The 25,672-nt window shown below is 36.6% G+C and overlaps 1 protein-coding gene across 1 annotated transcript in view; it reads left to right on the top strand.

Moving 5' to 3' along the window:
* Nucleotides 1–20,141: 20,141 nt before the first annotated feature.
* LOC5574246 (protein single-minded) overlaps nt 20,142–25,672 on the top strand; it is a 161,221-nt gene continuing 155,690 nt past the window's right edge. Inside the window, exon 1 of the mRNA XM_021839881.1 lies at nt 20,142–20,758. The gene's annotated coding sequence lies outside the window, so the exon portion shown is untranslated. The remainder of the gene's footprint in view (nt 20,759–25,672) is intronic.

Here is a 25,672-nt window from a genome sequence, read left to right as displayed (position 1 = left end):
TAAAAGATGGGATATTTTATTACCGAATGTAGAGTTTATTTATAACAATACTTTCAATAGATCTATAAAAAACTATCCAAGCGTATTATTGTTTGGTCAACTTCAGAATCATCATAACAAAATTGAGTACAATTTGGAGACCCTTGTCAAAAATAATCAGGAAAATATTGAGTCTAGAAATATTTTAGATATCAGAAGAGATGCAAAACAAAATATTGTAAAACTTCAAGAATATAATAAGCAAATGGTAGATAAAAAGCGAAAGGGTGTTCAAGATTACAGAGAAGGAGATTTTGTTGTTATAAAAACAGTTGATAATCATAAATTGTCGAATAAATTCAAAGGTCCATATGTAATTAAATAAACTTTACCGAATGATCGTTATTTAGTCACAGATATAGATGGATTTCAAGTCTCTTGCCTTCCGTATAGTTCAGTTTGCTCGCCAAAAAACATGCGAAAATGGTTATCATCTCTCAGTGTTTCAACCGATGATTCAGGATGACCGAAATGTAGTAATTAAGTAAAGTAGATAACTAAACATGCTGAAAAATCATCATTTTCCAACTTGTCGCATAAATAACTATTTTTTGTACACTTCCCATGCAATATTTTTTGTGGACTTTTCAAAGTTTGAGCTATAAACTTACAAGCATATCGAAACCTTTGTTCAAGTTTAAGATTTATATTGTCTCAAACAATAACTTAAAAAGCCACGTATTTTTTGCCGGGAAGGTACCATGCTCAAAAATGTTAGAACCCCACCAAGTTGAACCGATCATAACCGAGTGAAATCGATTTGGATATTGATGTCTTTTTAAAATTCGCACATAAAATTTCAAGAAAGATCTTACAAATGATTCCTGATGTTATTTTTCAATGCTCGATGGATTTTCATAAGAATATCCAAGGTAAGGTTGAACTTCATCGGAGATTTCTATAACCATTTCTGAAGAAGTCCCTGCGGATTAGAGGAACGAAATTTCTAACATAGGATATCTTGCAGGATTCGCTCAAGTATCCACGGGAAAGTTGAAGTGATTCTTGGAGTTCTTATTCCTGAAAATAAAAACAAAAATTTCAGGCGAAATATTTCGGGCGAAATTTGTTGATCATTTTTATAATGAAAAAAATAAACTATTGAGTTCTAAGAGCATGTTCCAAAAAAACATTGAATTATGGGTTTGGGAACAAATTATTCAAAGCCCATTTCCTGCAGTCACACGAGATCTACCTCTTCTACCATCTATTTACAAGCGCCAAGCCAAATTTACCTATTTCTAAACCCTTAAATAAATCCCCAATTTGCATAATAATACCTCTGTGCAAACACATTTCTTCCTTCAATTTATGCACTTAATTCCATCCGCATCATACTTTGGCTTTCGCTAACGATGTTTGTCCATTGCTCCTCCATTGCCACGGCGAAAAAAGGTAACATCCTTTCAAGTCCTAAAAGAAAAGAACATTGTTACCCCGAGAAGAAAAAATGAATCAACAAACCATTAACATTGAATCCTCTCTTCTTTTCTTAATCGATTCAATATGTCATCCGTAAACCGTCGTTTTCCTTCCATTCAACGTTTGCCCGGAAACCGACCGAGGACCTGGCTCACCTGGCGATTTATGAAAGCAGAGCCCGTGTGTGTCACCGAACCGTTTCGGATTAGGATGCATTCCGAAACGAGAGAGAGAACAGAGTCCGGGTTCACCCTCATTTTTGGAAAAGTAACAACCATCGGTCGCCATTTTTATTCCGAAATCCGGTTGATACAGTAGCAGATGTTCTCTGGCACGGTGAGAGAGCGAGAGCGCTCGGTTGCGATTGGTGGAAACGATTATAGCAAACGCTGAGAAGGGGCGTGGTCACAAATGGCTTTATGCGCTCTCTTTTGTACTCTTTGATGCGTGTTTGATGGGTGGCAGTTTTATAGCAAACTTGATGATTTTCATCTTTAATTTGTATGCTTTGAAGAGATAATTTTCACAAATTGATCGTAAAATCAATAAATACGGTATTCGAGATATTTTGGCCCGCTGGCTTCCATTTTGGCCCATAGCTTTAATTCGCATATTTCGTCACAAGGAATTCGTCAAAATCACTGCAGTGCTACCATAGACTTAAGATGATGGTGCTACAGCAGTATTGATTATTTTATAAAAAAATATATTTTTTTTTTGTAATTGCTGATTGTTTGAAGGTGTTTTGGACAAGCCAAATCATGAACAATTTTCATTTTTTACATAAAAATAGGAGCTTTTTAGTCTTCGGATATAATGAAAATTACAATATGTCTGACATTTGTAGCATTGTCACACAATGTTCATTGTGTCCTATTTTTAAAAAATATACTGAATATGCATACTTTTCCGGTATTTAACATTGTATATTTAAAAAATTCAAACCTTAAATTACTTTACCAGAAATATTCTGAAACGCACCTTCAGTACAACCTTTTTCGCTTTAGATGCACTGTGCTTGTTATATAAAAATTGCCTCTCGGAACACTTTACATTGTACTGAACTTTTGATGCACTGTAGAAATGACTGGGGAGCAACAACGACACCGAAGCTCGTAAAAGAGAACGGAACGTGCACTCCCATAAGCATAATTTTATGTTTGTGTGCAGAAAGGGCATGATGCTTCTGCTGTTGCTATCATATGATAATTTTACTCGCATATAGTGGAAATTCATACGTTCAACAAACGTATGAGTTTGCATCGCGTGCTGTATGGCAGTGGCAGATGCATGTGTTCCACTGCTATCTCTCTTTCCGCGTTTGGGTGAATGGTTTCTGGATGTTACCGAATGCAAAACGAAACTCGATCGACCGGAACGTTTTGCCGTACGCTACAGTGCCAACTGGTTACAACAGTTCCTGGTACGGTCCTGCTATTTTGTACGCTTTCATCGTTGATGCTTATTGCACACTGGTATTTTTTGTCTGAATTAACGGTAAATTCAATGAAAGAGATTCACTAAATGCTGTGTCTACTATCGAAAACTTAACTAATGTCAAAATTCAATGTTCCTTCTACAAGTTAATTTCAACAAATTTAGGACACAATGTCTATTACAATTTTTTTTTAAGTGTTGGTTTAATTTCTTCTGCAAAATAGTGATTTTATCGGGTCATACTTCAAGCATTTTTTTTTAATAAAAATTTCCAATAAAAATTTCGTAACACGGGGTAACTTTGATAGTGCGGGATCCACAACATACTAAACGAAATAACATGATTTTTGTTAATCAGTTAAGCAAAACAAATGCAAAAGTAAAGAGTAATTGTACGACACATCCTGTCAGAGCTATTTTAGTTAGAATCGAGAACGTTTGAAGCTTTATATTTAAATATTAAAAATCGATTTGAGCATTTTTGGAACGCTCACAAACAATTGTAGAACATTTCCCAGAAATGTCCCCAGAATGACATTCCCCAGATAAACAAAAATAATAAGAGATTGTTTGCCGTTAAAATCCAGGTAAATGATAAATAGTAAATAGTGAACACATTCAACTATAAAATTTGGGGAAAGCCAAATTTTATTTTTCAAAGGAAAAACTTTTCTTTCAAAGACAGAACTTTTTGTTTGTTGCAGTCTTTTATTTATTAAATGGATAATATATAAATCAATTAATCAAGAAATTCATCAAATACAGCGCCACCTATGGTCGGAAATGTAATCAGAACCGTTTCGGCAATTTTTATGTAAATGAATGACTTTCTCCTTACAAACTTCAAGCTCGTTGATAGATGCTGCTCAAATTTTCACAGTAGTTATTTGCTGTAAAAGGAAATTATCAAAGACAAGGGAAAATTTGTTAGTGCATTCATGTTTTATTATTCTTCATAATTACGAAGACAATAGTGTGCTGAACCACTTGGGCACTTCCATGATTCACTTTGGCATGGGTGGTTTTTCTCGGCCGAATTGTTCGATACTTTGCAATAAGAAGCACTTCAGTACGATGCATGTTGTGGCTAAATACCCCACTGCCGAAGTGAATCAAAAGTGCCAAGAATAGGACCCAGCTCCCTGCATCTAGGAAGAACAACAAATGGTCAAAAGAAGGGAAAATGTGCTATGAAAGCAAAACAAAAATAAATTCCATCAATTTATTTTGTGAGTTTAATATTTCAATTTATTTTGTGAATCAAATATTACACGAATACAAACCACCTACAAATTAGAAAGAACAGCCAATTTTAAAAGGAGGAAGAATAATTTTAAAAAAATCGTTTAGTTTTAGTCAAGTTTGATAATAAAACATGGTATGACATATGTAGGAGCAGCTTATCTTAAACAGTTTTGTTAGTTTTCCTAGGATGTCGTTTCTCCGAACGTCGGTTCCCTAAACGTCAGTTTCCCGAATAACCCGTTTTCCCGAATAGCCCAGTTCCTCGAAAAGTTTTAAGCTCTCATAATTGTCATAACTTTTTGTGTTTCAAGGTGGTGAACGAACCAGTTATCTGATATGCACCCTTCTTTTCTTGATTGGCGATTCTTCCGAGTTTCACCGTCCTCGGCATTTTTGGCAAGATGTATTTAGTATAAAATGATCGTAGTAAAAACCCGAACAATCTATAAAATCCCCTTCTTTGGATTGCTTATCATTCTTTCTAGTTCAGCACCCAGTCCCCCCACCCATCTATTCTTGTACCTGTTTGAACTGCATTGCTTTTCGAGGAAACGGGTCATTCGGGGAAATGGCTTTCAATGAAACGGATCATTCGGAGAGCTGACATTCGGGGAATTGACTTTCGGGGAAAAGTGACACAATCATGTTAAACAGCTTTTAAACAGCATTCTCCCCTTAAAATTTTAGTCGGTTATGGCCATGAATCACGTAGTTATTTATTTTGAATTTTCAAGGCCCCTTCATTCCCCCTGCGTGATGTTTTGCCCATACAAACGTTTTGAAATTTATATGGGCCATAGTCTTTGGCCAAAACCTTCCCACCTCCATATATGACAAAGTGGTTTATGGGCGGCCCCTTAGATGCCTTGCCTGATACAAGGGAAGCAAACACTCGCCTTTTAAAAGGTTTTTTTTTTGGCTCAACTTGTATTCGCTTGAGGGTTGTAGGACATTTCTCAGAAAGTCGAACCCCAGAATGACATTCCCCAGCATCATTTTTATATACTTTTGTAAAGCTGAAAAATTATTTCGTTTTATTTAGTTGTATTTTGTTCAAAACGAACCTATCGATTTTTTTCGAAGCTTCGAATCCCGGACACCGACCTTAATTCATCCAAAAATTCATTTCGTCAAAATTATTATGAGTCTCGAGCGAATAAAATTAGAATTGGGTCTTAAAACATCGTTTAAAAAGTGAATGTGTACTTCGCTTGCCTCACTGTTCAGTCAAAAATGATGCGATGCTTTGAAAGCTGCCTGGCAACCCTTTGCCTTTGTAGAACATATTTAATTGATTATCGAAGCCTTCTTTGACATTCTTCGGGCCGTCCATAAACCACTTGGTCATCTATGGGGAAAATGGTTTAGCCAAAAATCACGGCCCACGCTGTTAAACAATTTTTCAACTGTTTGACATAAACTGCTCTTATGTAGGTCATACTATGTTTCAAGTGCAAACTTGGCCTAAGCTGTGAGAAATGTTAAATGTTTCTAATTGTGTTTTCAAAGGGTGGCTTGTACAAAATAAATTGATGACATTTTTTAGGTTGCTTGCATAGCATATTTTCCCTTCTTTTGCACATTGGCTGTTCTTCCAATAAACCTGTCTTCGTAATTTTGAAGAATAATGAGACACAATTGGCTTGTTTAGGGGTACCCAGTTTTTCACATATTCTGATTCTACGTTGAAAATTGAACTAGAATCGAAAGTTTCAAAACTGTCCGTGCCCTGGAACTATTTTTAAAACACGTTCAATTTGTATGAAAATCATATTTGAATCACCCCTCAGCAAATTTCAATTAAGGACAAGCTGTCATTATGTGCATTGAAATGTCATTGAGTCTACAGATTGAAATCTTATTTAGTCATATCAATATCAAGATATTGAAGGTCAATAAAATTGTGTTATACTTAGAAAAATGTGTTCTTTCGATCAAGTCACTAAAAGCAGTCTTCAAAAAATCCCACTCCAAGAGCTGCTAAGATCAAAAACCACCAGAGCAAGATTTATTCCGCGCGCATATTTCGTTCAAATCCAGGTATGCAATGAATCATGCCACGTGTATGAGAGGATTGAATCCCAGGATTCAATCCTTCATCGATTGTTAGCCGGGTGAATGAATCTAGTAAGCATTGATATTTCATTCCATATCGGTTGACTTTTGTTTGACAGGACACACTTGGAATGTGGCTGAAATATTTTATCATGTACAGCTCTGCCCATACTCGCAAAACAGTCCCATTTCAATTTTCATCACTTTTGAGTTTTCTTCATGAATCATGTTAATTGTTAGTGTACTTCATGGTATCATACTTAAAATTGTATTTTTGTATGGACAAAATGCGAAAAAAATACCAAATCATGTGCGTCCCATATTGAAAGTACCCGCATAACAGTCCCACTAGTAGATTACGACGAAATTCATGTACCCTTATTCCTATTATGATTTCTGTAATCTTGCATCGTAGTTTTCATCCAATAAGAAAAAGAAATGCTACAAATTACAGTGTTTTAAACTATCTGCACTCCATAACAAATGTTGTTTTTAATTTTCTTCTAGAATGCTTCTGGTGCGATGAGTGATTGAAACATATCTAGTCCTTATGAGAGTCTAAATTAAAAATAAGATAAATAGCTTCCCTCTAAGTCAAACCTATTGCTGTCATAACTTTTGTCTTCTGACCAATTACCTAAATCTCCGGTAGTTTCATCTTTCTAACGACATGGCGGGGAGGCTTTTTGGGATAACATGGGAATTAGCATACCACCACTGGTATCGTCGACTGGTCAAGCAGTACGTTTAGCGACACTAATGGTGATAATTAAAAAAATCCAATGAAAAGCCAGCATTATGGATATCTAAGAAATGTCCAACAGCTTTTTCGAAATCAGGCTAATCAAAACTTACCCGCCTTAGTACCTGTGTGTCAGATACTACAACATGCTGCAGGTGAATCCTAACTACTTTTCCTATATGGCCGGCCGCAACGCATTCATCAAACCCAGGAATGTCTTGAGGACTGTCACTATCACCACCATATTATTTTATATTGTATAATAAGTATCACAATTAAAATATGAAAGCACTATAGTAGCAAAAGGAAAAGTCCCTTGGAATCCATGATAAACTTGGCAATAAATGTGTCAAGATGCGCGATAACTAAGTAAGCGAGTCCCAAGTAATGGGACTGGTATGCGGGTATATTTGAATTTGAAGAGGAAAGTACTCGGATAACGAGTCCCATTGGCAAGTATCTTGGATTTGTATATAAAAAACAACCGCATTCACAATATTTTATTAGTTGTTCATTTTCTTGTACTCTAATGATAATGTGTTTAGTAATGTCACTAGAATTTTCTGCTGCCTGCAGCGGCGTTACGAAAACCTTTGCAATAATGTTCAATTGCGTTTTTCTCGACATGATGATTTTCCTGATGGGACTGTATTGCGAGTATGGGCAGAGCTGCTTCCAGTGAATGGTATCTGGAAACCAACGACAATTTTAGTAAACGTTCTGACCTAATGTAATGACGTCTCATGTACACGGGACTTCCAGCTCCTGAACAGAAAATATGAGTCAGGAGTTATCAGGAGTTTAAGATTGAATTTCCACATGTCTGGCGTTCAAATCTTTTTCTAAACTATGTTTTTCCTTGAGTGGAAATCAACGCAAGTAATGCAAATTTGCAGTGGTATGATACCATTTCTGCTCTATTTTTACTTGTTGAATTTAATTGTCCTGCTCACTATTTCATCACCCGTTCGATATGCAGGTTTTATTTGTCCCAATCCTCTATGAAACGTCAAATATGCCTAGCGAAGAGCATTTTACCTTCAGTAGATTGCATATGAGCATAATGATAGAGAATCAATCATGGGATTGAATCCTAGCATAAATCACGCAACCTGAGATTGAAAAAATCGGAATTCAAAACGATCCCGCGCATTGAGATGTTTTCAAAGCATGCTTGTTTAAATCTGGGAGCAGAAGGATGCTCTTAGCTGTCAAATTTTCATCGCTGTACAACCCAATTACACTAGAGAATTACCCTTGTCATTGAAAATTTTCTTTTACAGCAAAACTCAATAGCGATAAAATATCGTAGTCTGTGTGCACTAGGGTGGCCAATAGGGGAAGTGGTGGTAAAATGAACACCGTGCCTTTTGCCGAGAAAAAACACATTTGTATGATTTATTATCACGCACGGACGAAATAGACCATACATCGGAGTGTTCGATTTGATACGGAGGTCAATTTAAATGAAAATATTAACGAAAACTAAGATTTTTTAAAATCACGTTCGAAAATTAGAACTGACGTAACTTTTCGCTCGGAGGTCTTTAAAATATATTAGATCACTCCATTTAGATTCCATAATTATAGCAAATAGAAATTAGCTATAGATCTCCTATCTTGATTGTAAACAATTATCTTGCTTTATTCAAATGATATCCGGTCCTACTCCTATATAAGGCCTGCACAATTTAGACTAAGCCTCTTTTGTATTTCGACTGTATAATAAACCACATTGGTAAGTGTATAGAGCGGTCTCGTCTTTCATTCCTCCGTCCATACAGATCAGTTGGCGACGAGGTAATCGGTAGCGCGTGTTCGTAGTTTGTGTAGTGAGTCGGTCAGTGCGTCTAAAGTCAATCACGTGGTCGTGAAGTCATGACAAGTGTCGAAGGAAGCAGTAAAGGTGAAAATTCGAAATCTGCAATACCGGTGATCGTAAATCGTGGAGGAATGATCGGAAGCATTGAGCCTTACGTCCCTGGTGAGTGCTTCGGAGAGTACAAAGAGCGTCTCGAACTATTTTTCGAGTTAAACGATGTGATCGAAAGCAAGCGCGTGGCTATGCTAATCACATTGATCGGTCCGGAAACGTACAAGATTTTGAAGTCGTTAGTGATCCCCGCGGAACCTAAAACGAAAAGTTTTGAAGAACTGGTGACCGCGTTAACAGGCCATTTTGCGCCAACAGTGAATGTGATTGCAGAAAGGTATAAGTTCCACCAGTGTGTGCAAGCATCGTCAGAATCCATCGCGGAGTACATTGTCGCGATAAAAGCACGTGCTCAGTCGTGTAAGTTTGATAATTTCCTGGATGACGCTTTGCGGGATAGGTTTGTGGCTGGAATCCAAAGTTCGGGTTTACGAGCAGTTCTTCTGAAAGAGAAAAACCTAACGTTTCAGTCCGCGTGTGATTTGGCCTTGAACTACGAAATGGCTGAGTCCGGCAACACCACGTTGCAGCATTCGTCGCAGCAGTATGTGAAAAGGTTAGGTTTCAAGCAGTCACGTGTTAAAGAAGAAAAAACGGTACCGCAAGTGTGCAAGAGTGATATCCGGAAAACGTGCCATTTGTGTAGAAAATCGCACGAACCAAAGGACTGTCCAGCACGTAACTGGGAGTGTTTTTCGTGCGGGAGGAAAGGACATACGTCGTTGGTATGTAGATTCAAGCCGAAGAAAAACGTGAAAAGTGTGCTGAAAAAATCATCGAGAATCCACGAGGTCAAGCAAAAAGTGTCCGATAGTGAAGAAGAAGGAGAATTTTTCGCTATGAAGTTGATTGAAGAAGAAGAATGTCCAGATCCAGCGTCCGTCAACGAAGTCAGCGAGGTCTGCAAGCCGTCAAGCAGTGCGAGTCCTGTAGCCAAGATGGAGGTGCTCATCGAGGAAAAGTCGGTCGTCATGGAGGTCGACACTGGAGCTAGTGCGTCAGTCATACCACTAGAAAGGTATTTATCGCTATTCAGTGAAATCCCAGTCCAAAAATGTCCAAAAACGTTTGTAACGCTAACAGGAGATAAGATTCAGATAAGTGGTCAGATTAAGGTTAGGGTTAGGCTACCAGGAAGTTCACGTGCTGTTGAGTTAGAACTTGTCATTTGCGAGTGTAAAAAGCCGTCTGTATCGAAAATGCCATTGATTGGTCGTCCTTGGCTCGATAGTTTGGTCCCCGAGTGGAGGCAATTGTTCGATTCTGGTGTGTCACGAATCCAGTTGTTGAGCAGTAAGTCTGTCGATTTGGTTAGCATCCAAAAACGATTCCCAAATGTGATTTCTCGTAGTCTGTCTGATAGTATCGTTGGTTATGAGGCGGAAATAGTGCTAAAACCAGATGCCGTCCCAATATTCCACAAAGCGTATACGGTCCCTTTTGGAATTAGAGAAAGAGTGGAACATGAGCTAGATCGAATGTGTCGTGAAGGTGTGATAGTTCCGATAAAGTCTAGTCCGTGGGCCTCTCCAATTGTAGTAGTGCCAAAGTCCGATTCTGTTCGTATTTGTATCGATTGTAAAGTCACGATCAATAAGTTTATCGAAACCGAACATTACCCCCTTCCGCGCAGTGATGATCTGTTCGCTAGTTTGGCAAATTTCAATTGTTTCTGTGTGATTGATCTCTCAAGAGCCTATCTACAGCTCAAAGTGTCTGAGCAGTCCCGTCAGTATTTAACGATCAACACACATAAGGGTTTGTATCAGTATACGCGATTACCTTTTGGTGTGTCTAGTTCCCTTTCGATTTTTCAGTCCGTTATTGATAGGGTGTTGCAAGGTGTCCCTGGTACAAAAGTTTACCTCGACGACATAATAATTGGTGGTAGCACGCTAGAGGAGTGCAAAGCTCGACTCTCGGAAGTTCTAAGTCGTTTGAATGTCCATCATGTGAAAATTAATCTCGAGAAGTGCAAATTCTTCGAGGAGTCTGTTGATTTCTTAGGTCACACAATCAGTTCTAACACCATTCGTCCAAATTCAGAAAAGGTCGTGGCTATTGTGAACGCCCCAGTTCCCAAGTCCGTTGTAGAGCTTCAAGCATATTTAGGATTGTTGAATTACTATGGCAGATTCATCCCTAGATTGTCAGAGGAATTGCGAGAGCTGTACAATTTGCTCAAAAAAGGCACCAAGTTTAACTGGAGTCCTCTTTGTCAGTCCACTTTTGTGAGAAGTAAACAGTTGATACTGGATCATGATGTCCTAACTCTGTATGATCCAGATAAGGAAATAGTAGTTTGTGCCGATGGAAGTCCGCTTGGTGTTGGTGCAATACTATCACACGTCGTAGATGGTGTTGAACGTCCAGTCCTATTTGCATCTAGTACCCTTTCTCCAGCTGAGCGTGATTATTCTCAATTACATCGAGAAGCACTTGCGATAATATTTGCAGTGACTCGTTTTCACAAATACTTGTACGGAAAAAGCTTTACTCTTTGCTCAGATTCTGAAGCCCTGAAAGAGATATTCAACCCAACAAAAGGTACATCTATTGTTTCTGCGTCAAGGTTACAGCGTTGGTCAGTCACATTGTCTATGTACAAGTACAAGTTCATCCATCGTCCGGCACGAGAGATGCGCCATGTTGATGCATTATCTAGATTGCCGTTACCAGATCCTACTGGTATTGATGATGAGTCTATACATCGTCTGTCTGAAAACTGTCCGCTTGATTTTGAAAAGATTAGAGATGCGCAAAAGCGTGATCAGTTGGTCCAGAAGTTAGTTGCCTGCGTACATGATGGTTGGCCCAAGAAAGTCCCTGATTGTTTGCAAGTTTATTACAAGATCCGTAACAACTTTAGCATTGAAGATGATGCTTTGTTCTACATTGATCGGATTGTTGTTCCAGAAAGCCTCAAAAGAAGTGTTTTAACTGTTGTACATGAGCCTCATTGCGGTATAGTGCGTATGAAAATGAATGCTAGGTCGTATGTGTGGTGGAAAAACATCAATGATGACATTGACAATTTTGTTGCTTCATGTCTTACTTGTCAGCAAACACAAAACTCAAAATGCGCGAGAGATACCGTTGAGTGGCCAGAGTCGGTTAGACCGTTTCAAAGAATTCATGTCGATTTCTTTCATTTTGAGAAGTTTACTTGTTTGGTCATAGTCGATTCATATTCAAAGTTCATTGACGTGAAAGAAATGAACAAAACTAATGCTGCATACACGATATGCAAGATGAGGGAATTCTTCGCGTATTTTGGTTTGCCTGATCAGATTGTGTCTGACAACGGTCCCCCTTTTGGTTCCAAGGAATTCGTTGAGTTTGGAGAGCAAAATGGTATCAAAATGACTCGAATACCCCCGTACCATCCAGAGAGTAACGGATTGGCTGAACGGGCTGTACAGACTGTCAAAGGAGTTTTGAAAAAGGTATATCTGGATTCATCGAACTGTCGAAAGCTTCCCCTGTCCGAAATAATTTGCAAGTTCTTGATCACTTACAATAATACCCCCTCAACAGTGACAGGAAAAGCTCCAAATGACATGATCTACTCATATAAGCCAAGAACATTACTAACTAAAATGAATCCAAAGCATAATGAGAAAATAATTAATGAAACAGGTTGTAAATCAAAAGTAATTTATGTACAAAAACAAGAAAAGAAGATTAATGACGAAACATTCAAAATTAATGAAAAAGTAATGTACAGAAATGTGTTTAAAAATTATGTTAAAATTTGATTAATGTAAATGACAATGTTAAATTTGTGCACCGAAATCAGATTAGGAAGTCTAGTTTAGATGATAAGTTCCATCCTGAATATTTGATTCATAATAATGATTTTATTAGAAAAGAAACGACAAATGAAGATACTGAGCTCAAGCATAAAAGAAAAGAAGCGAAATTGAATTCGCCTAAAAAGGTCAGAAGATCAAGTCGAATTAGGAAACGGCCTTTGAGATTTGGTTTCAAAAGTTATAAGAAATATTGATAGTCGAATATAAGAATCTTCAAAAGTGGGAGGATGAAATATATTAGATCACTCCATTTAGATTCCATAATTATAGCAAATAGAAATTAGCTATAGATGTCAGTGTCTCCTATCTCCTATCTTGATTGTTAACAATTATCTTGCTTTATTCAAATGATATCCGGTCCTACTCCTATATAAGGCCTGCACAATTTAGACTAAGCCTCTTTTGTATTTCGACTGTATAATAAACCACATTGGTAAGTGTATAGAGCGGTCTCGTCTTTCATTCCTCCGTCCATACAGATCAGTCTTGAGGTTTTTCAGTGAGGTGAATGTCCTTATGATATGATGTCAAATCTGATACCTTTAAATTTCGTTTTGAATGGGTTACAATCCTTAATGGATATATTTTTGGAAATGCAATGACAATTTTCAAAAATATTTGTTTTGCTTACGTTTTTTGCATGATGTTCATTTTGCCACCAACAGCTGTTCATTTTACCAACATAGTGCAGGTAAAATGAACATTTGCATCGTTTTTTGCAAGCGATAAAAATGTGTGAAAATTTAGCAACTTGATTCTGAATTCGTGTCGCAGCATGAGATAACATCCCAACTTTTGATGTTGTGCGATAGAACTATTGAAATTCCTCGGTATTCTATTGGAAACAAGATGATATCCTTAAGGTGTTCATTTTACCATCCCTTCCCCTATTGGTCAGACTACGAAAAGTTACTGTGAAAATTTGAGCGGAATTCAGGGACTAAACGTTCTTGAAGCTTGTATGGAGAAAATCGTCCAAATATATGGGGAAATGGGATCTCATTACATTTCCGACCTGCAACAAACCGGAAGTCCTTATGTTAAAAACAAACAAAAATGTTTTCAATAAATCTTCGAGCTGTTCAGTAGAATACCTATAAGTAGATGAAAAACACGAATTTAGTACTATACCATTTAATTGCATTAGTATTTGTATCCTTTGACAGATACGAGTATTTCGACCTGAACTGTAAGGCCGTTTTCAGTGTCGTGAGTCTAGTACACGACACTGAAGACGGCCTTACAGTAGAGGAAGAAATACGCGTATCTGTCAAGGGATACAAACTCTAGTGGAATTAAATGGTACATGTCGGACTCGATTATCCGGAGTATCGATTTTTTTTCACTCCCGATAATCGAATCCTCCCGAATCACTAAAAAAACAATTGAAATCTTCGATAAAAGAACTTAAATATTATCTTTTTTCGTTGTTTTATTTAGGTATATGATGCGGTGGCGTAGACAGGCAATATTTCTAGGAACAGTAGGGGTCTTTACAAGAAAATAAAATTTTTGATCAGCATACACAGAAAACCACTTTTTCAAACTCCTTTTTTCTTAAATACAGTCAAAACTGCAAAACCATTCATATTGTATATTGCAATACCAAATTATCTCAGATTTATGCATAAAAATTGAAAAACAAGAACATCAAAAACCAAATTCCGGATAATCGAGTCCGATCTGTATAGTACTAAATTCGATTTTTTCATCTACCTAAAAATGTTTTACCTAAGGTGTTTAAGGATCCCAAAAATCTCTCATTATTTTTTTCTGGGGAATGTTCCATTATGGGGAACGTCCTATTCTAAGGAATGGAATTCTAAGGAACGGCGTTCTGGAGAATATCTTTCTGGAAAATGGCGTTCTGGAGAATTTCGTTCTGGGGGGTGAGCTTCTGGGAAATGTCGTACAATTCGCTTGAGATCCATAATAATGATTTTGACGAGATAATATTTTGGATGAATTGATTCGAAGCTTCTGGGAATTCGAATAAATTCGGTGAGTACATTTTTTAACGACGAAATACTAAATTTATTTCTTCCTGCTCTTTAAAAATGTATAAAAACGATTCTGGGGAATGTCCCATTCTGGGAAATGGTTTTCTGGGGAACGTCATTCTGGGAAATGCCCTACAACTCTCACAAATAACCTGTTCTGCGATCGCTATTTAATGAAATTATAATGATGTCGTCACTTGTCCTTGCCTAGGTAGTAAGTTAATTTTATGCTATTCTTGAAAACTTCTCTAACACCAAATCTTTAAAACCATATATAAAACCAGTAATTCTTCAATCCAACACTAATGCAATCATAAACCTCTTATAAGACTAAAGGGCCAATTCTAAAATCGGTATTGGAGAGCAATTTTCAAGTATCTCTTAAAACTTGTAATCATTCACTTATGACAGCACTCAACACTTTAATAAACCTTCCACAAGCAGTTCTCAAGTCAAACTCACAGTGCGCATTGTACCTTCGTGCTGTGCAAACACAAATTCTCTCTGCTCTTGGAAATTTTTAAAACTAAGTACCTAAAGTAATAGAACAGTGCTTCTCAGTGCTATAAAAACAGTACTTTTCATTACTATTATTCTACTATTGATCCCTTTACGATTCTTGTTAGCACCCGTGCCTTCGATTTTTCGTTTGACCCGTTAGTGAAATCCTTCTTGGATACCGTCTTGGGAAAAACATCTTAGAAGGTCTCTTCTTTTTTCGTTCATTCACTAAACATGGTTGCAACTACCGTTTTGATTCATATTACGGACACTTAAGGCTTCAGTGAAATATAACTAATTAAAACACATATAAATTGAATCGCTGTGTATGAAACATTAGCGCCTTGAAAACACTTAAATTTCGAATGGTGGGCGAAGATTCGGACAACACATCATGAATTCACTTTAATAAAGAGAATGGTTCGGCCTCTTTGTGATTTTTATTCCGGACACAACCACACATTTGCTTCATATTCCGGACACTTCGATTCGAATTCCGGACAGCTCTTAGAAAACACAATTAGAATACATAGTTAAATTATTAAATAAACGCACTAAGCCGTAAGAAAAACGTCAAAACTAGTTGAGCACTGTAAATTTTCATGGATTGCTATATAAAATGTTTATTACCGTTAAGTCACCAGTCACCGTGCGGCCTCCATTCACCGTGCACATATACCGTTTTGGTTCATATTACGGACACTTAAGGCCTCAGTGAAGTATAACCCAGCTTGGACCATACAAAATAAATCATTCTGTATGATTATAACGTTATCGAGCGTCGGAAGCCCTTAACTTTCGGATGGTGGGTAAAGAATACGCGTCCGCAACTTGAATAATTTTAAATAAATCAAAACGTGTGGCCTTTTCATGATTCTTATTCCGGACGCTCCCTCACTTTTGCCTCATATTCCGGACGCTTTGATTCGAATTACGGACAGCTCATGATAATCATTAATGGAACAGTCAAATCATCAATTGAAATCGTTCAACCACTTAAGAGACGTCTAAGGTAGTTGGGCATTATAAATTTGCAATGATATTTATGGAAAAAACCTAATAAAACGAGCCTCGAAAATGAGAACTTTTGGACGGCGAAAATTGAAACATTTCGTGTGAAATGTTTCCCATACAAACGAGAGTGTCCGGAATTTGAAGCTGTCCGTAATATGAATCAAAACGGTACAAATTCATACAGAATATTCATACAATTTTCACAAATTATTCTTTTGTCAGCAAAATAAGATAAAACTGATGAAATGAAGTAGTTTTTGTCACAAAGCATTTTGAAAAACTTTGTTTATGTAGTCAAAATCATGTGAATTCTGTTTGATAATGAGATTTTTCAACACTCTTAGTAGAAACGCCAAAAAATCACATTTTTCAATTTAACGACATAGCATTAATTTTTTCTAAATTTCAACAGGTTTTCACTGCGGATACTATTAGTAAGATGTATTTCATCGTATGAGCAATGAGATTTTATGCAAATTAGAATTTTTTATTGTGTCTCAGTCGAAACCAAAATGCACGGTGAATGGACCCTTTTCAATATATATGGTTCCTATTACCGTGCATTAGTGTCAAAGGCATGGAATTTTTCGGTAATATTAGATTTATTGTTATGTCGTGATTAAACTACTTCATATTTAATTTTTGAGTGAATATGGAATGGCTTGGACAATACAGTCAAAACTCCTATAACGATTTGAATGAAAAAATAATTATTTAGCCAATTTTTAAACTTTTTAAGGTTTTTATTGTAAATGAAGATTTGAATACTCTTAAAAATAAGTGCGCACACCACTAGCAACATAGTTGCTCCATCAACAACGTTTTTTCAAGATACGAAATAAAATCATGACGAAAACTATATGCACGGTGAATGGTGCACTAGTGTGCACGGTAAATGGTGACATAGAACGGTACGAGGCGAACTTAACATGAAATTTTCAAACATAATTTTTGAGTAAGTTTTTGTTTTGTATCACTAGTTTTAGATTTTTCCCTGAATTATGATACAATTTCACGCTACGTAGTGGTATTCCAGTACGCTTCAAATTATTTGGAAAAGTTATATAATTTTTTGAAGTGCAAACTTTTCTTAAATGCACGGTGAATGGTAAATCATCTTTCAAATTGGGATCTTTTTAACGGAAAATTTTGAAACATTTCGAGTGAAATCTTTCCCATACAAAATAGAGTGTCCGGAATTTGAAGCTGTCCGGGATTCTAATCAAAACGGTATAAACAAAAGAAAGGGTGAATCTCTGAATTCACAACTTCCTTCCAAAAAAGCGGGAACTGTCACTAAACGTGGTAAGAATGGAAAAAAGGACGTTTCCCCGAAATGCGCGCTTTCTTCCAAGGGTGAGATGGATAATGTTGTAATTGGATCGAAATCGAACCTCTGTAGCCAACTCTCGCGCAACGTTACAAAAGGACCTATCTAACATTGAGAGGCTCTCTTTGTTTACTTTCTCTTTAACGAACAACCGAGTCACATTTACCTTTTCTTTTGCGTTTTTTGTATGATACGCTAGTCAAGAAAATTGCCTTTCGATCTATAGTGAAAAACTTCTCAAAAGGTTTAGTATTCTACTGTTATAATCGAAAGAGAGCGAGAGAGGAGAGAATCTCTCATATGTACATAGGTCCTTTAGCAATGTTCAGCGAGAACTGCTGATTTTGATTCTGATCATGTCCTTGTTACATTCTAAATATCCCATGAAGCGATTCTCAAAATTCATCGATAGCAATCGTGATGTTTGCATTTCTTTACAATCAAAACTTGATATTGACAATGCTCTCGAAACACTAACTAAATTCATTGTTGAAACCAGAGGCATTGCACTACCAAAATTTAAAGTAAAATTCGAATCCGTGATAATAGACGATGATCTTAAACTCTTAATCCGTCTTGAGAGCATGAGAAGAAGGCAATTTTAACGCACTATGAAAATGATATGGCAATTAGAAATTAAAAAACGATTTTCTCAAAACAAAAAAATAAATAAAAGGAAATTGAAAATGAAATGTCTCATTTGGATTAGAGCTCTAAGACTTCTTGGAAATTATCTACAATTTTAAATAAACCTCAGAATTCCGCCATTGAAAGAAGAAAACAAGTTATTACTATAGTTATAACTAATTGCGGAATAGCTCTAAAACTTGCTATGCAGTTTGAGAGCGCACACAATTTTAATTTAGGACTTACTATTCCAATAGAAAATCAAGTTACTCAGGATTTCGAAAACATTCTCAATCAAGAGATCGTTTTTGAAAATTCCTGGGAGAGTGTTTTAAAAGAAGTGAGAACTATTATTAGAAAAAAATAAAATATGTAAGTTCCAGGCGATGATCATCCTCATCATGAAATTTCCAGATAGTAGGTTATCATTCTTAGTTATAAAGTTGTAGCAATAAAATCATACAGAAATCCTTCAGAAGCTTCTAGCTATCGTTCAATCAGTTTGCTTTCCTCCATCAGTAAAGTTTTTGAAAAGGTCATTTTGAACAGAATGATGGTCCACATCAATGAAAATTCAATTTTTGCCAATGAACAGTTCGGATTCCGTCATGGACATTCGACCACTCATCAACTTTTACGTGTAACAAATTTGATTCGTTCCAACAAATCTGAAGGCTATTCTACTGGTCTTGCTCTTCAAGACATAGAAAAAGCATTCGCCAGTGTTTTGTATGAAGGTTTGATTGTAAAATTAAAGAACTTTAATTTTCCAACATACACTCCCGTGCGAAAGTTTGGGTTCACCCCCTAAAAAACATGCAAAAGTGTTCAGTCCATATCTCTGTGATTACACGTTTAATCGAAACTCTTTAGGCCGCATTCGAAAGGCAAAGAGTTATTCTTACTTCGTATGTATTTTTCCAAATACATTCTTTGAACTTTGTATACTAAATTTTTAATCAAAGTTGTGACATTTTTCAAAAAACACACTGAAAAAACATATCTAATTTCCTCAGCTTTGGACCGATCAAAATTTTAAAACAAGGTGTCATTAGAATCGTAATCTTATATTCTTTGAAGAGCACTCATGAAATTTTTGCGAAAAAATCTTAAAAGTATTCAAAATCAATAAAACAGTCAGTCAAGTCATCGTGCAAAAGTTTGGGTTCACCCCTCAGTATGGTGTATCGTGCAAAAGTTTGGGTTCAAGTTTGAGTATTATAATGGTATTGAAAAAAATGTTTAAAACAATCAAAAATACTTCATTGAGGTATTCGATTGCTATTGAGGACTGCTGGAGGTATTCAACTACTATTGTAAAATTTCAATTTTATATGAAAACCCATCATGTATTCAAGTATTACAATACCTGATCTAGTTTGGTGTTAGTAGAATATGATTGAGATTTTATTTGAGGTATTTTACCTCTTATGCAGGGCTCAGTCATACCTCATTCAGATTATAAGTATTTAAAATTATCTGGTATGGAATACCTCCTTTTGGTATTCAGTAGCAATTTTCTTCTGCTCGGGAATCATGACGATTATCAGCTTGGTTTTGTTTTTGGCCCCAAATGTACTAAAGTGTAACATGAAAATAATTGTGACAAATTGAATTTTACCGCACTTTTACTATTGAAAACTGTCCCATTTCCCATAGTGCCCATCCGCCATAATAATGGTTCGTCATAATTTTCCGGAACTCCACAGTCTAGTCGTTCGCTCGGCATTCGGTATCATAATCTAACACTCGCTCCTTTGGCTCTCTCTCTACCCATAAGAATCAGTAAACTCTATCCATCCATCCATCCCATCCAAACCCGATTCAACTTCCATCCCATATGGGATGGGATATATCCCATCAGCGCATGAAAAGAGAAAGAGAACGCGCGCGCACTTCGTCTCATCGCGCGTCGAGAGTGTTGATGACGACGGTTCTTGTTGTGTTTAACCCACGGCTACGGGATGATTGGCGTTGATTTTCGGCTGCTGCACGTCGTCGTCCTCCTTCTCTGAAAAGTAATACATTTTGTACGGGGTTTCTCTTCCTGGTGGCGGTGGTGACGGTTTGGTTAGTTCGCTTGGGGTCTCCTCCGGTTCGAATACGCGGATTGCTTTCAGTTCTCGTCATTCTACGCGCCAGAGCGGAAACACCAAAGTTTGCCAAAGTCGTCGTCGGCAAGTCACGCCAACGGAAGTGCATTGTGCATATATGCCACGGTCACGTTGCTCGTCGTTGCCCGCCGTTATCCGCGTAACGTGGGTGTGAGTGTTTAACGATTGTGTCGAGGGGGAGTGATAACCGTAGAATACCTGTACGCCATGCTGTTTTGTGTGTGGTTTTGGTGAGATAAAACCGACCATGTTTGACCAGTTAAAGTGATGTGACAAGTGAATTAAAGTGTGATTACCCAGAGAAATTAGTGAAATGATCTCATATTGTTACGGAAATTTTTATGCTCAACTGTGATTTGTGATGTGACACTTTACCTTTTCGAGAGGATTTAATTTACTACATCGATCGAAGGATTATACCATTTCGGAATTTTTCTAGCACAACCACAATTCAACAACGAAGATCATCAAATCAAATTCTAAGGTATTGTTTAAACAATAAACTATGACATTTTGCACACATTTTTTGAGTTACTGGTATTGCGAAATGTGATTTTGTTAATTCTGAGGAATCCTAACACCATTTACATTCCATTCTATGGCACCCGTAACAGGCTGTGCCGTAAATCCAAGTAACAGCAGCTAGTACAAAGTTGTCGCCGCCGGTGAGTCTGTGTTTTGTGATTAATTTCCGCGTGCTCTCTTCGAAGTAGTAGATTATGTTTAACAACTAGTAGGCTTTGGTTCTTCTATGGGGTTTGTTTGCACTGGGATCACCATCAGGATCGGCATTCGGGTCGTTTGTAATCTGAGCAAGCCATATTTCTCCGATGTGATCAGCCAGGATCTACACTATGACCGCACAGACATAGCGACGGAGAGGATGTTTGGGAAAAGATCAATGGGAAACGGAACGACAGAGCATTAATTTTGTTTTCGTAAAATAAAATGCCTCATTGATTTTTGACGGGGTTGGAATGTTTTTACTGTCGGTCGATTGGGAACTAGAGCAGACAGCTGGCCAAACGAAGGAAACTGTGTCGCGTGGGTTGACTTAGGGACTCCTTTGAGAGAATGACAATTGCAACTTACTTTTTAAAATTGACCCCGAAAAATGGATTGTATAAAATCCAACAGTTGATATGTACATCGGTATTTTTTAGTTATTCGAATAATTTAAGATTGTTTTTCACTTAGATATCTAGGTGAGGATTAGATCAAAAGCCCTATCGAAACCAAAAGCATTTTATTGGATCTTAGATTATTATGATATCGTAGAATAGTAGTTAATATACAGTCGACTCTCCACATCTCGATGTTCTACATCTCGATATCTCTCCCTATGTCGATGATTTCAGAAGTCCCTTTAGTCTGCATAAATTTCCACTCTCCATATCTCGATATCCTCCTTATCTCGATATTTTCATATCTCGATGTGTTTCTGTTCATTTTTCGTTCTCAATTTTCTCTCCGTATGTCAATATGACCAATATCGAAGGTTACAAGACCAAAGTTTTGGGATTCAAAACAAATTAGGAGCGCGAAATGACGTTTGTTTGTGTATTACTTTCTTGGAAACGGAGTGTTTTTCAATCTAGTATTCATCAAAAATGTGTTCTTTGTCTCGATCTCTCCCTATGTCGATAGTCCCTTCGATATCGAGATGTGGAGAGGCAACTGTATGTATATAAAACCGAATTTGAAAAAAAAAAAAAAAGAAAACGATACATTATAAACAAGTTGTCCAATTTATTAATTGAACAGTCCTTAATTATTAGTTTATCCTCCACCAAAATACACACAAGTTTATCTTTCGACTTTGTACCCAGCACCTGAGTTGTTATGAATGGAAACGCGTGAAATGAAGAAAGGATGACTTCAATTCACACCGAATCATTTACAGGGCCAAGAGGGCACCTCAAAAGCGTTCGTTTTAGTTCCACGAAACCGATAAAGGGCCCATCTTCAGCTTTTAGCGCTTCTCGTTATTTGCACGCCTTCCCATATTCTTCTCTGGGTCCACTCTCCCTATTCATATACGTGATATGTTTACACAACTGTCAAATTACATACGATCGGAAGGGCACAGTACGACGATAATGGTCCATTATTTAGCCATCGGTTTTAACGATCCAAGCCTCGATTCTCCAGCATCGCAAACAATAATGCTCCGCTTTGTGTCAAAATTTTATTATTTATTTAATTTCCTTCTTTCTACTCACATTTTTGCCATTTAAAACCGATCATGTTGCGTCGCCAAAAGTCTTGCTGCATGCACAGTAAATTCTACATAATTCGATTTTCCCTTAGAATTCCCACTTAGAATTTGGCCGAACAAAATGAGAAGAAAAAATGCACAAAAAATCTTAGCACATCATTTTGTAGCATATTTATTAAGCTGATATAAAAATATAAGAAAAAATATTTCTCAGCTTTTCAGTTGAGTTTCCGAACTTTTTTTCTGAATTCCACCCATAAATTTTTACACAGTACTATTGTCTACTTCATCGGTCTTTTTTTTGGAGAATTTGGTGGATTGATACGTTTTCACTTATTTCAACATTTTGTGGCAATAGAGTAGTGTTTGATCCTTCGACCTTGCTGCTTGTTTTTGTGGTGGCGGGCTACGAGAGCAGGATCAAACATGTCGCGCGTCGCACAGTGATTCCTCTCCATACAAAAGATGGATAAAAGTCTTGAAATGGATTTCTCATATTCTTGTAAAGTTTTTTTTTACTCTGATTGACTAGATTGTTCATGTTTTGGAACTATTTATCATCATTGTATGATTAACCCGTTTTTGGGTAATTTGTTAATATATCAGAATTTTATGTTATCAACATATGATTTGGCTTCGTCAAGCAATACGGCACTTGAGCCCAGCTAGTGAATGGTTTGAAAATGGAATCCTCCAGTATCATTTTATAAATATCTTTTTAAATGATTTTTAAGCAAATATGCCTTTTGATTAGCACCCAAACATTATTGTACTCAGAATAGTCACATTCAAGTCAAACGACAGAAAACCTAAGTTGCGCAAGTTTGCGCAAGATGATTGTATGATTTACCGAAACTTGATTGAAAAATCTTCAATTTAAGACTAGTGTCATTGTGTGCTCATATTTGAAAACCAAATTGAATTTCATTTGGTTTTCTCCATATATTTTACAAAGGAGCGCATCACTGTGCGTCGTCGCGTTAGAGTGAAAAAGTGCCGCGAGCGTCAGTATCCGAATATGGGTACTTTGATGCTGGATGTTGTTAAAATAAGTAAATTTATAACAAAAAGTTCTATGAATTGCAACATAAATATAACAACATGTGTTTTTAATCTATCAAAAACATATCAAGTCCAGTTATAATTTTTGATACAAAGAATCAAAATTATAATATTGTACAGTATACGGGGTAACTCATTAAGTTACGAGCTTTTTGATCAATTATATGAAAATTCTAACAAAACATGATATTCCGTGCAATAGACATAATAATTATTATCAGAGACGAACCGGCCTTGGGCCGAAAGTCTCTTTAATAAAGAAATAAAAAATAATAATAATAATAATTATAATAAACATATATAATTATAACCAGTTTTTTTATCAATTACATATATAAAAATTCTAATAAGACTTCATACTCGGTGCAATAGACATACATTTTATGTTTTGATATAAAACAAGGAATATTTCGCTTGATTCAAAAACTCAAGTTGATTAAAATGCACAGATGTGTATTTAATTGTTAAAAATAAACAAAAAGAAATATTCAAAATAAATATAACACAATATGATATATTTTTTGTTTCAATATTTTGTGTGGATGTACCTCTAGTCGGGTAGTGTTTGATCTATGGATCGTGTCGCTTGCTCTTGCGGGGGCGAGTGATAAACACTTCTTCGGCGTATAATGCGATTATCGAATAATATCGCGAATCCGATTAGGCTTGATTATATCATGGATCGCATCATCAAACATTGGTGACTCCCAGATCTAAACTTTATCCCACTAACCCAATATCCTTTCCATGACAACTGTGGAGATGCAGAGGTGATCTCGGTCTCTAGTAACAACGGTTGTCGAACTAACATTCCTTCCCTTTCCCGATGACCGTAAGGACGTGGCCGGCACCGTTATTGACTTTTATATTTTGAGCTCTCGATTTGTGCACATTGAAGAATGGTAAGTTAATCCCAAGCCCCATTCATTATATCTCTGTGCAACTTCGATTGTTCTGGTCAAACACGGAGTAGCAACTACGTATTGTGTGGTCATCTATGCTCATTGCTCATGCTCATGCTCAATTTCAACATTTTGTGGCAATAGGGCAAACGCTCCCTTAGTGGAGGTAGCTCCAATAGTGGAGGTAGTGTGTTTTGACATGTTTCGCACTAATTTATGGCTATGTGATATTTTTCTATGATGTACGATGCGAAAATAATACAAGTTATCGAAAAATATTCATGAAATTTAACCGTTAAACTATTTAAAACAATTGTTTTGCTTAATTTTTTTGCTCCTTTGCACCTATAGTGGTGCATCGGTACCCATAGTGGAGGGTCCCATAAGAAATCAATGGATTGCGCCACTAAAGGAACCATTCTTAAAACATACCTCCACTAAAGGAACAGTGTTCCTATTATTGGTGCAAGGCTTTTTACAGGGAAATTTCAAATGAATTGTGATTTTTATACATTTGAATGATAGAAGGATTTGAAATCTATCGACTGATACGTTAAAATCATATATTTGATGATTTTATCACCGTGGTTTAGCAGTTTTCCCTTAGGTGCACCACTAATGGTACATTTACCCTACCACAGACATACCATCTGTACCTAATTGCAGCTCGCATGGCACCTCATGGTGTGTTCATTCAATTGCATGAATGGGAAAATTATATTTTTAATACACTTTTCTTTGAAAACCTTTGCATTTATTGTTCCAGTGATAAAAACCAGTGAAATATTACATAACCATCAACTTGCAAGTCAAATTTATCTGCAAAAACTTATTTGAACTCACCCTGTACACTATCCTTACAATCTGCGCAGTAAAATTATTGTTACGGAATTTGAAAATTTAAGAATTCATTTCTCTCACATCTTGTGCGTTCATACTTCGATAACTTTTCTAAATATGAATGAATCTTCATAAAATTTCTACCACTTCATAAACCAGCGGTTGTTATATCGTGCTTCGCGAAGCACTTGGTTTCCACGAAGCCGTAGCAGGTGCAGTTTTGAAAATACCAATGCTTAGAAATAGCTCCGCTTTTTGCTTTAAAATACATTTTCAATTATACCAAACCAAGCCATTCCTCAAAGAGGAAAGAGTCGGATCCTATATTTTAATTCACTTCGGCGGATTTTTTTTTAAAGGTACTGAGCATATGTTT

Source organism: Aedes aegypti, chromosome 1, assembly GCF_002204515.2.
Source record: "Aedes aegypti strain LVP_AGWG chromosome 1, AaegL5.0 Primary Assembly, whole genome shotgun sequence".
NCBI classification, from domain to species: Eukaryota; Metazoa; Arthropoda; class Insecta; order Diptera; family Culicidae; genus Aedes; species Aedes aegypti.
This window is presented reverse-complemented; position numbering and strand designations above follow the sequence as displayed.